The sequence below is a fragment of the Brassica napus genome, chromosome C4 (assembly GCF_020379485.1).
Source record: "Brassica napus cultivar Da-Ae chromosome C4, Da-Ae, whole genome shotgun sequence".
NCBI lineage: Eukaryota > Viridiplantae > Streptophyta > Magnoliopsida > Brassicales > Brassicaceae > Brassica > Brassica napus.
Window position 1 is genome coordinate 49520622 of NC_063447.1, and position 12516 is coordinate 49533137.

A 12516-nucleotide genomic window follows, 5' to 3' on the forward strand; every position below is an offset into this window, starting at 1 on the left:
TTGTGTGTGTGCTCCCATCTTATCCTTCTCTCTATTCTCTTCTTCATACTCTCTACAACAATGTTTTTTACAGCATTCTATTTTTGGACTTCAAGCAACTTCTATCTTGGTTTGTTGTGGGTTTATGCTGAGACAAAGTGATGTCTTTAAGCCTCTGAATCCTAACAAAGTGGTATCAGAGCCAGGTTCTGTGTTTTATGGTTCTCTCAAGTCAAGAATCATGTTTTGTCAAGAAGAGAAGTGGAAGCTTTGAAGGTTATGGAAGCTGTGTTTTATGGAAGGAGAAACTCATGGTTTATGAGGAGATTCTAAGCATGAGTGAAGCTTTGGAGATCACTGAGATTTCAAGAGAGAAAGTCTCAGATCCAGAAGAAAGAGAGAAAGAAGATTCAGATCTAAAGGAAAGAAGATCTAGAGAAAGGAGGAGAGTGAAGAAAAGTGAGAAAGGTTGGATCTTTGGAAAGTTGGAGCAGCAAGGCTCCTGTTACGAAGCCACGTCCTTTTCTTGGAGAGCTGGTTTTGTAGAGAAAAGTGATGTCTCAGGAGGAACAACAAAGCAGTAGCTCTTGGTAAATGATGCTAAAGAGAGGAAGAAGCCATAAGACTCTTTCTTGGTGAAGCATCATGGTATTTCTCAGGTTTTGAGGAATGTATGGAGACTTGAATGTCTCAGGCTGAAAGACAAGCTGTCTATTGGTGAACAGCACGTGAGAGGAAGGAGTTATAAGGCTCATTCTGGTGTACATGGAAGCATCTCATTCACACATCTTGAAGAACAAGAAGAACCAAAGAAGTTGCAGATTTTTTCTGTTAAAAATGCAGTTTTCTGTTTCAGAAACAGAGACAGCTTTGGCAAGAGGTTATCTCTACTCATTTAAGGATCCATGCAGATCTTAGGTGGAGTAATATAAGGTTCTTGAGAAGCTTTAGTGGTTATAAAACCGGTTTAGCTCAGGTTATAGTGTGAAGATGGGATGTGAACAAGTTGTATCTTAAGGAGTGATTCATGGTGAAAGTGTGAATCAGTTGAGGTGATTTCAAGGGCTATGAAATCAAGAGACCTCTAAGATACAAGAAGCTGCGACACTGTGAGAAGGATGACAAAATTCTCACAAGCTGAAATGTAGCAAGCAGAAGAAAAAACATCAGAGATAGAAGCAAGAAGCACATGATACAAGAAGAGAGTTCTTGGTCAATGCTGAAGAAACCGATTGAAGATTGGAGTAAGCTGAAGGTATTTCAGAGATATCAGCTGGTTTTGGGGTTATAAAAAGATGAGTACACGTTCTGTGACTCAATGGCTTATATCAAAACCGAACATCAATTTCAAGACTCAAGTTTTGGGAGACTCAATGTCTGATTCCGCTGCTGCAGTCACAAAGCATTTGTGATGCTTTTGTATTGAAGTTTCAAGTTGCTCAAGTTCTGCTTATCTGTTGGGATTGGAAGCTTGTTTGAACACAGTGATTTTGTACTGGTTTTGCATGGGATTGGCCAAGATTCAGTGATGGTTTTCAGGGTATTCTTTGGTTGAATCAGTTTGTAGAAGTCAGCTGCAAGTGGTGTTTTAGCTATCTGTTTCCAGCCCGGAAACTCTGAAAATTCAGGGACGTCTAATACCTTGGATTTGATGAGTGTTTTATGGCTGTGTGAGTATCTGTAAGGATATTCTTGGGCCAGTTTAAAGGAGGATGCAGAATGGTTATGGAGCAGGGCATGTTTTCTGTTTGTCAAAGGCAGAAACAATTACGGCAATTTCAGTAGCTTTTGAGTTTTGGATGGGGTTTCTTGCTGCAAGTTTTATCTCAGGGTGCTAGCTATCAGTTCTTGGTAGTATGACAGTCTAAAGTTGGTGTGTCATCAGAGAACATAAAGATACATGATTGCTATTTTCAGAGGGAATGCAATGATGATTAAGCTCTTGTTGCGGTCTGAAAATGTTATGGTGAACATAAGGTGTAACACTCAGTTTCATTGCTATTTTCAGAGGGATGCAATGAAGGTTGAGCTCTTGTGAGCTTGAGTGTATACAGAGGATTGTTCGAGTTCTTGTTTCAAGTAGTGTAAGCTCTTGACAAGATGGAAGTAGCGAAGATTCATGTTTCTTAAGAAGATTTGTGTTTGGTGTAACACATGGAGTTTTCTGCTGGATTGAATCTTAGTGAATAAGTAGTACTTATCTCAGGTGGAGCATTGTTTTTTCTCAGAAGATTATCTTGTACTTGAATCAGTTCTTCAGAGATTGAAGAAGATTTCGGTGGTCTAGAAGCTGAAGGCATTTGAGACATCATGTTTCATGAGGAGTGTCTTTGAATGTATTATGCAACATGATACAATCTGGTATCGAAAGTCTTCCTAGCTAGAGGAGTTAGGCGGCGTGTCCTGTTTATCAACAGCGGTACAAGACAAGTATGGTTGTATTTTTTGGCGACAAGAGAGTATAAGATTTCAGATTTGTGGGATAGAAGGATGGTTTGTTGATGTATCAGCCTAAGTTGTAACATCATCACAACATGAAGAATGCTTTAAGAGACAGTGCTGCCGGGAGAAAGAAAGTTCTTGAGGGTTTTCTGGTTGCAAATGGATCAGATGGGATGGCTGCAAGAAGAAAGAAGATGTGTCACAGGTTTTGGCACACTTTCTCAAGCAAGAAGTCATGGTGACTCAATCTGATACATAAGAACGTGTTTGTGGATCAAAGATACATGGAAGAGTGGTTTTAACTCTGATTGCAAAGCTGAGATTATAGAGACGGAGTATGTCCAAGTGGTTATAGTTTCAGGTGGAGTATTATTGCTACAAGAAGAGCAATGCATATCTTAAATGATTTTTTGTTTTCCTGGTGGAGTTATATTCGGAGGTTGTCTCAAGTGTTTAGCTGAAGATAAAAGAGTTAGAGGGCTAAGGATCTTGCTGTTGTATCAGATTTATTGAAGTTCTCTGTGCAAAGAAGAAAGCAAGTGCAGAACTGATGGTGTGTCAACGGGTATTCAGCTCAAGAAAGGTTATAATCTGATGGTAAAAGATTGTTTTCAGATTTGATTTGAAGCTGGGTGTTGATGAGGATAATCAAAAACGAATTGCAGACTCTGAGAAACAGAGTTGCAGGTTACTACAAGTGGATTGCAGGTTTCTGAAAGTTTTTCAGTGAGAAGACACAATGCTGTGTTTTGAGATGAAGCAACTGAAGTGTTTTTTTCAGTGAGTTCTATAAAGCAGAAACTGAAGTAGACAAGTGCAGATGATACATGGTTATGTGTCAAGGATGCTCACTTCAAGAATGTGAAAGTGTTGTGTATCAAGTCTGATGGATAACTCATCTCAAGTGAAGTGTCAGAACCTGAAAAAGAAGTCCTAAAAGGATGAAGAATGCAGAGATCAAGCTGCATTAGAAAGACAACAACTCAGGAGCTTGAAGTTGTCTTAGTTGCATCATGAGGAGTCTACATAAGTGTCTACTCATGGGAAGTCAGTTGCAGGCCAGTAAAGTTAATGATATTCAGGAAGAAGAATGTCGGTTAATGACTGCAAACTGAATAATGCAAGAACCGGATTTGTTTTGGTGGAGGCTGCATACAAGAAGAAGTATTGCAGGTTGTTCTTTACAGCTTGAAATACATCAAGGGTTCTAGAATTGATGTGTAAGCTGTTGTATGGACGCGTCTCAGGGATGTCACAAGAAGTTGTTGATAAGAGACATATGCAAGGTTGCTAGTAGTGGGTTTTTTCAAGCTGTTAGTGTGTTCTGTTTTAACAAGATGGTGGAGCAGGGTTCTGTTCTGGGATTGCTTGGTTAAACAGGTTGAAGATGTGAATCTCAGATAGTGTAAGCTATTGGTGAGATTGACTGCAAGTTGAATCAAGAAGCTTCAAGCTAGAAGCTAAGATGATTCTGTTATTTCTGCATTTGATTCAAGTGAATTCAAAGGGTTTTGATCTCAATGCGCATGAGGAAATCCTAGAAGCTAGCAAGTGAATCAAGATTTGCAGAGGTGGTATTGGTATTTTCTCAGTCACTGAAACATACTTATGGTTATGACAGAAGCCATGGAGGAATTGTGTGATTGGAGAAGTCATAAGTCATAAAGCTTATGGAGTTTTCTGTTGGAGCAACAAGCTGGACATTTCCTAAGCTTGGTACTGGATTTTATTGAGCTTTATATCAGATATTCAGGTGTTGCAGGTGCCAGAAGAAGTCACTGATGAGTTGAGCTTAATACAGATTTGTGTTAGAGCTGGTTTTCACAACTCAAGTGACATGTAGATGTTCTGATGGCTCAGGTTCGGCAAGGTGAATTTTCACAGCTGATGTGCATTGAACAAGATGTTGAATGCTGCATGGATCAAGCAGGTTCATGGTGTTTGAAGCTGCTAAGGATCAAGGATGAGTAGTGATACTCAGAAGCCGAGACAGGAATCCAAGAAGCTAGAAGAAGAAACTCTCTCTCTCTCAAGTATGTGCAAGTTGTTTGGGATGATCAACATGTTCTCAGGTGGAGATTTGTGAAGATGAGAACACTTGTTTATCAAGCAAATGAAGATCAAAAGTAATCCAAGGCTTAACTCAAGTTAGTATGGTGAGTTGAAGATGGGTTAAGTTACTTTTGGGACCACAAGGAGGAGCCTCTCCATTTTGTCCTCTTGTGCATTAGGTTTAAAGATGTCTCTACTATAAAGGGAGGCTGAGAACGTGAGAGAGAGATTGAGCCACACAAAGAGCTTAGAAGGGTGAGAGAAACATGTGAGCTTAAGCTTAGCTTTGGGTTTTCTTATTAGAACAAAGTAAGATACATTAGAGTGAGTTCATGAGTGATATGATGAGTGAATCACTTGTATCTTTGTAACTATGTTATACCTTCTAGTGGATTCCGATCTGTAGTCTCGGGGAGATGTAGTGACCCTCGTTAACGGGCGCGAACTCCTTAAATTGTGTGTGTGCTCCCATCTTATCCTTCTCTCTATTCTCTTCTTCATACTCTCTACAACAATGTTTTTTACAGCATTCTATTTTTGGACTTCAAGCAACTTCTATCTTGGTTTGTTGTGGGTTTATGCTGAGACAAAGTGATGTCTTTAAGCCTCTGAATCCTAACAGGGCTTGGCTGAGAGTGCACTATATGAGGTGATCAACGACCACCAAACCGAAGTTAAGGTGAGGCAAATAGATACTTATTGAATGTTTGTATTTCGATTGGTATATAATAACTGAATGATAATTTGGATCGACTGGTAACAGGAAGATATTAAGAGTAAGTATTAGTTGCTGAAACGGAAATGTTGCAATAGATTGAAACCTTTCGCTCTGCAATATTCCGGGTTGAAAAGTATAAAGAAACTAGAAAAGAAGTGGAGCGTAAACTTGACCTTCAGTACCAGCGAAAAGTGTAAGCTATGGTTCATATGCTGCGATTGTTTTTTCCTTCGTGTTTTGGAAAGTAATTTGTTGGTTCATCAAAATAAAATATGTCATTGTTTCCTTTGCTTTGTAAAGACAAACTGGATTTTACATTTTTTCTATCATGAATAAAAAATATTATTACTTTATTTTTTTCCTAAAGTTAAAAAAATAGATTACTACTCTACTGACTCTTAAATTAAACAAATAAAAAAACGGTAATACATACGTAAACCAAAAAACTGCATCTAACCCATAAGTCAAAAAATTCTCAAATTCATTCACCAAGAGTAAGAAACTCATTGACATGACATCATGGACACCCCCAAATCTTAATTGACAACAACTAATAATTCAGACTCAAATGGACTACTAACTAACAGAAGAGAATGAAACAAATGAAATACATAAGATAAATCAACGTCCGACCGGAATACCCTTAGTAGTACCATAAAATACATCATTTGAGTTAGAAGTGTATGATTTGTTCTTTTAGTACAATCTAATAGATTATATATATATATATATATATATATATATATATAATTTTTAAAATGATATTTTGCCCAACAATAAATGTTGATACCACATGTCATATTGTCATAATAACTTTCCCCCATTCCATTGAACTCGTATACTCACCAACGAATTTATATATCTTCTTGTTTTACAAACCGCCATAAACGATCAAGTATTGATTTTCCGAAGGGAAGTAAGTTATAATATTTTTTGTATTCCTCCCCTTTCTCCCTGTTCTGTTTTTTTTTTTTAATCTCTGGTGCATGCCATGATGCTGTCTTAAACCCTGATTCCCTTTGACCTAGATATCTCTTTCACGACAAAGTGGAATAGAGTTGTTTTTTCATATGTGCACTTAACATTGGAGAGCTTGAAGGCTTTTGCGCCACCAAGTATGGTTCCTACATTCATCTTGTTCCCAGTCCTAAGGACGACTTTTAAAAGCTTCAGGAATAACCTGCTTGACTTAAGCTCCGTGCAAGCTTCCTAATTATGTACTACTGTATTAATCACCTTACCTTGTAACACAAGAAATTGAAAATGACAATAAGTCACTCTGTAATACCTCAAGCATTGAGAAGGAGTTTCTAAGATGAACCACTTCATCTTCAACCGTCTCTCTATAAAGCATTGCTTCAGCCTCTTGAAATGCAAATGGTACTCCACAAGGGCCCTGAGAAATTTCTCAGCAGAGTCAAGCTCATCTACTACAACTTTGTAGCTATACAACTTCAACTCTTCTTCTTTACTTAGTCGGCATCTTCTTCACAAATGCTTCAAGTGCTGTAAACACAACCCTTCCACTGAAACTAAAGAACAATTCAAAATCATACATTCTTGAACGCTTTTGTTAATTGTGGCTAAAGGCCAAAGCAAGTTGTAAACTTACTCAAAGAAGCTTGTTCTGAGCTTATCACAGGCCATAGTCCGGTCGGGCGTTTTGTAAAATTACTCAAAGGAACTTATCTTTACCTAACGGTCTACGCGGAGAAAATCATGAAACAGAGGAGGAGGCGGCGTTTTGTTCATTACTTGAGGTTGTTGTGATGTCGATGGTGGCCGTACAGGCGGAAGTGGCATGGAGGCAGCAGAGGTTTAGAGGAAGAAGCGCAGACTTTTGCAGATAGTTGCGATGAAAGCTTTTGAGGCTTGGCCGTTTTCTGGCAAAGACATAGGTCATGTTCGTTAGTACATCTCAAAGATGCATCCAGATGGTCCATCTGAGTGTCTTATCTAGATGATCCATCTGGATGTTGTTCGTTTTTTCATTTCGTCTATGCATCCAGATGAATCATCTGAATGCAACTATGTTCGTTTGCTTTTCATTTTTAACTTCATCTGCATCCAGGTGGACTTGTTAATAAAATGACTAAAATATTTTTTTTTACGTTTCGGCGGAAAAATATCATTTTTTACGGATTTGGCGAAAATATTTTTTCGGGTTTTGTGGAAAAATGTGTTTTTGACGAAAAAGTGCATTTTTGTGCTTTTGTCAAAAAAATACGTTTTTGCGTGTTTGGCGGAAAATACTTTTTGTAGTTTTGGCAGGAAAAGTTTGTTTTTTGCGGTTGGCGGAAAATGTGTGTTTTGAAGAAAAATGCATTTTTGCGGTTTTGACGGGAAAATGCATTTTCCGGTTTTGGTGGGAAACAGTTTTTTTTTCCGGTTTTGGCGGGAAAATGCGTTTTTGCGGTTTTGGCGGGAAAATGCGTTTTTGCGGTTTTGGCGGGAAAATGCGTTTTCCATTTGGACAGTCCTAGATTTTGGACTGAACTAGATGCATCTAAATCCAGATGCACCATCAAGACTCACCTTCACTTGGATGAGAATTTGAGATGAGTTTTTAAAAAATCAGCTGGGTGATCCATCTGGATGTAGCATTATAATGTACAAAACGAACATCAATTTGCATCTTCACCCAGATGGATCACCTGGATGAGCAAACGGACAACACCATAGTGTGAAGACCTCTGTTTGGAAAATGCGGAAGCTATGGATGTAGTGGCGGTGGTGGAGAAGAGATTTCGAAACTGTTTCCAGAGCATTCATGAAAAAAACAAATCATGTGAAGATCAAAGCCCCTCTCTGCATAATGAGACAATAAAAAACCAGTCAAAAAATAGTAAAATAAAATTTGAAAATCCAATAAAATCTTTCTGGATCCATAACATGAAACAATCAAAACTTCCTTGATGATTCAATGGCAGAACTTTCATAATACCTGAATCCATAATAAGATACCCTGAAACCGTAATCAATTAACCTCTTGATTGAAAGAATATGCTCAACGATATGTTCCTATATTCTAGGATCTCGTTACTTGACCATATCCCTTGTATAGTGGAACCGTAGAACAACCTTGTGTATATATTGATTGTATCGTGTTTATGTTGGATCAAGGAAATACATACAATTTCATGGTATCAGAGCTAAAGCTCTTGAGACCCTAATCTTCTTCGTCTTCCCTTTCTTTCTAAATTTCTTTCTACCATCCCTCTCTTCTAAAGTTCTCTGTCAATGGCCGCACCAAATCCCGTTGATTTCGACCGTGCCTTTGGCGTAACGAACATTAAAACCCATATCCCTATCACCCTCGACTTTGAAGATCACAACTATGACGCCTGGCGTGAGTTGTTTCTCACTCACTGTCTCGCATTTGACGTGATCGGTCACATCGAAGGCACCTCTCTCCCTGCAAACGATGATGACATGCCGTGGAAGAAGAAGGATGGTTATACGGAACCTTGACTCAACCATTGTTCCGCAGCACGTTTCAAACTGGTGGCTCCGCTCGCGACATCTGGCTCCGAGTTGAGAACCAATTCAGGAACAATAAGGAAGCTCGAGCAATCCAACTCGACCATGACTTGCGCACCACGGAAATTGGAGACCGTACGGTGCAAGAGTATTGTCAAACCCTGAAATCCATATCAGATCTCTTGGCCAATCTCGACGCCCCAGTACCTGACAGAACACTCGTGATGTATCTTCTGAATGGCTTGAACGAGAAATTTGATAACATCCTCAATGTCATCAAACACAAGGAGCCCTTTCCTACGTTTGACTCAGCGAAACAGATGCTTCTCAACGAGGAAACACGACTCAAGAAAGCTACTAAGGCCCCAGCGACTGCAGACAGCGCTTCCTCATCGACAGTTCTCACGGTCTCAACAGAAAAACAACCTCAACGCTTCAACAATGGGAACAGGAAGCAAAACAATCGAAGCCGTGGTCGTGGACGCAACAACCAGCAACGCTCTTGGAACAACAACTGGCAAAACAGCAATTGGAATCCGCATTACTCGGTACCGTTCTATCAACCGCCAATGATGCAGTGGCCTGGATTCCCTACTCCATGGATTCAGCAAGCAAACAGAGGCATTCTCGGCCCTGCTCCTCAACGTCAACAACAGCAACAACAAGCTCTAGTTGCTGACCCACAATACCAACCAACAACCGATTTTGCTCAAGCTTTCAACACCTTGACTATTGCTGATCCAGGCGCTGCAGACTGGTATATGGACTCTGGTGCTACAGCTCACTTAGCATCGTCTTCAGGTACACTAAATTCTGTTCTTAAAAATAGCACCGGAATGTCAGTCAAAGTCGGAAACGGTTCTCAAATTCCCATTACTTCATCCGGCTCAACTTCTTTAGCTTCATATTCTCGTCCTCTTTCATTGAAAAATGTTCTTGTTGCTCCTAATATCATCAAGAATCTTATCTCTGTTCGTCGGTTTACTAATGATAATTGGTGCTCGGTTGAATTTGACCCGTTTGGTTTTTCTGTAAAGGATCTCAGCACCAAGCGGATACTGCTCCGCAGTGACAGTTCAGGGGATCTTTACTCTGTTCCGCAACAACTCAATAAACTGCCGAACACTCCTCACGCTTACCTTGCTGCTGCTCCTTCTCTCTGGCATAAACGCCTTGGCCATGTCAACAATGGCTCATTGCGTTCTTTAATTTCTTCTAATTCCATCTCTTGTAATAAAGGACAACTTCCACTTGTATGTGAAGCATGTCAATTGGGTAAACACTTAAAACAACCTTTCTTTGATTCAAATAAAATTGTCTCTGCTCCTTTTGAGCTGGTGCATTCCGACATTTGGACTTCGCCAATCACAAGTAACAGTGGCATTCGATATTATGTCCTCTTTCTCGATCATTTCTCTCATTTTATATGGGTTTATCCCCTAAGAAAGAAATCTGAAGTTTTTTCAAAGTTCACTGACTTCTGTGCTTTTGTGAAAACGCAGTTCAAATCCTCTATCCAATCGTTTCAATGCGATAATGGTAGCGAGTATAACAATACCAACTTCCTAAACTTCTTTTCATCAAACGGTATTGTTGTTCGGTTCTCGTGTCCTCATACTTCTCAACAGAACGGACGTTCCGAGAGAATGATACAAACCATAAATAAACACTCTCCGAACACTTCTTTTCCAAGCTCGCCTACCACCTTCTTACTGGGTGGAAGCACTACACACTGCTGTTCACTTACTCAATATACTACCCTCAGCTTCCATTAAAAACCGTGTTCCATACACAACCCTTTACCAGAGAGAACCCTCTTATCATCACCTAAAAACCTTTGGCTGCTTATGCTTCCCCAACCTGAATCATTCATTTCTCCATAAACTAGCCCCTCGATCCACATCCTGCGTGTTTCTTGGCTATCCATCAAGCCACAAGGGCTACAGATGCCTAGACCTACAGACCAGAAAAATCATTATTTCTCGTCATGTGGTCTGTGATGAATTAATATTTCCTTTAGCTCAAACTCATTCCATCTCACTTCCAAAGTCTTATGATTTCTTGGGCGACACGTCTGAGGTATCCTCAACATTCAAAAATATTCTAATTCAGCCATCTCTCCTCCATTACAGTCTGTTGCACCACCCCTTCACACGACTGTTCAACCTATTTTAGCTCCTATTACACGTCATCCAATGACTACTAGGAGCAGAGATGGAACTCGAAAACAGCGAACTATCATAAACCTCCACACTTCAACCATTTCTCCTCTCCCAAAAAGCCACCTAACAGCTTTAAAAGATCCAAACTGGAATCCCTCAATGACTGATGAGTACGGTGCTCTGGTTAAGAATAAGACATTTAGTCTAGTTACACGTCCACCTAATGCTAACATTGTGCGCTCCATGTGGTTATATAAGCATAAGCTTGCTGCAGATGGAACGGTTACACGCCACAAATCGCGCTTAGTGGCGAACGGCAAGTCACAAGAGCAGGGCCTGGATTACGATGAAACGTTCAGCCCCGTTGTGAAGCCAGTAACCATCCGTTCTGTACTCCACCTAGCTCTGCAACGCGACTGGGAGGTCCATCACCTTGACGTCAAAAATGCTTTCTTGCATGGGACGTTAGATGAGACCGTTTATATGCATCAACCGCCAGGTATGGCCGACAAGTCGAAGCCAAATCATGTATGGAAGTTGGAGAGAAAGCCCTTTACGGTCTCAAGCAGGCTCCAAGGGCCTGGAATGGTCGTTTCTCTTCGTACGTAGAACAACTGGGTTTTACAAAAAGCTCTAGCGATAATTCTCTTTCATCTACAGCAAAGGGAAAAACATTGCCTATCTCCTCCTTTATGTCGATGACATACTGTTAACGGCATCGTCTCCGGCTCTGCGTCAACATATAACAACCTTACTGAAGAAAGAATTTGAGATGTCCGACGACGGGAAACTCAAATACTTTCTTGGCATAAAGGTTGACTACAATGGCGATGGCATGCTCCTATCACAGACAGCTTACGCAAAAGACATTCTAATTCGTGCCTCAATGCAAGAATGCAACCCTAAGTACTCCAGTCGATCTCAAATCAAAGCTATCTCAAGACAGTGGCGACAAAGTTGATGATCCAACACTCTATCGGAGTCTCGCCGGCGCGCTCCAATACCTCACTCTAACACGTCCAGACATCCAGTACGCGGTGCAACAACTCTGTCTCTTCATGCATGACCCACGGGCCTCTCACCTCAATGCCTTGAAAAGGGTATTACGCTACCTAAAAGGCACCATTACAGACGGCTTACAGCTCTACAAATCCAGCACAACCACCCTCACTGCCTACACAGATGCAGATTGGGCTGGGTGTCCCGACACTCGACGTTCACCTCCGGTTACTGCGTTTTCTTGGGCAGCAACCTAGTATCTTGGTCATCAAAACGACAAGACACAGTTTCACGATCTAGTGCCGAAGCTGAATACAAAGGAGTTGCAAATGTCGTAGCTGAAACCTGCTGGATAAGGAACTTCTTCTCGAACTCAAATGTCCTATTTCCACAGCCACATTGGTGTATTGCGACAACATAAGCGCAGTTTATCTCTCCACCAACCCGGTAAAGCACCAACGAACAAAACATGTAGAAATAGATATACATTTTGTTCGTGAGAAGGTCGCAATGGGTCAGGTCCGAGTTCTACATGTTCCATCCTCTTCTCAGTTCGCGGATCTTCACTAAAGGTCTTCCAACGTCTCTCTTCAACGAATTCAAAACCAGTCTTTCCGTGAGAAGGCCCAACGATAAGACTGAGGGAGGGTGAAAGAATATGCTCAACGATATGTTCCTTATTCA

At 40.5% G+C, this 12516-nt stretch overlaps 1 long non-coding RNA gene across 1 annotated transcript; it reads right to left on the reverse strand.

Moving 5' to 3' along the window:
* Positions 1-481: 481 nt before the first annotated feature.
* Positions 482-7312, reverse strand: LOC125586351. Its single transcript, XR_007322843.1, has 3 exons — positions 6804-7312; positions 6480-6723; positions 482-6400 (listed from the first exon to the last, which is right to left on the reverse strand). It is a non-coding gene; the product is annotated as an uncharacterized LOC125586351 (long non-coding RNA).
* Positions 7313-12516: the final 5204 nt, after the last annotated feature.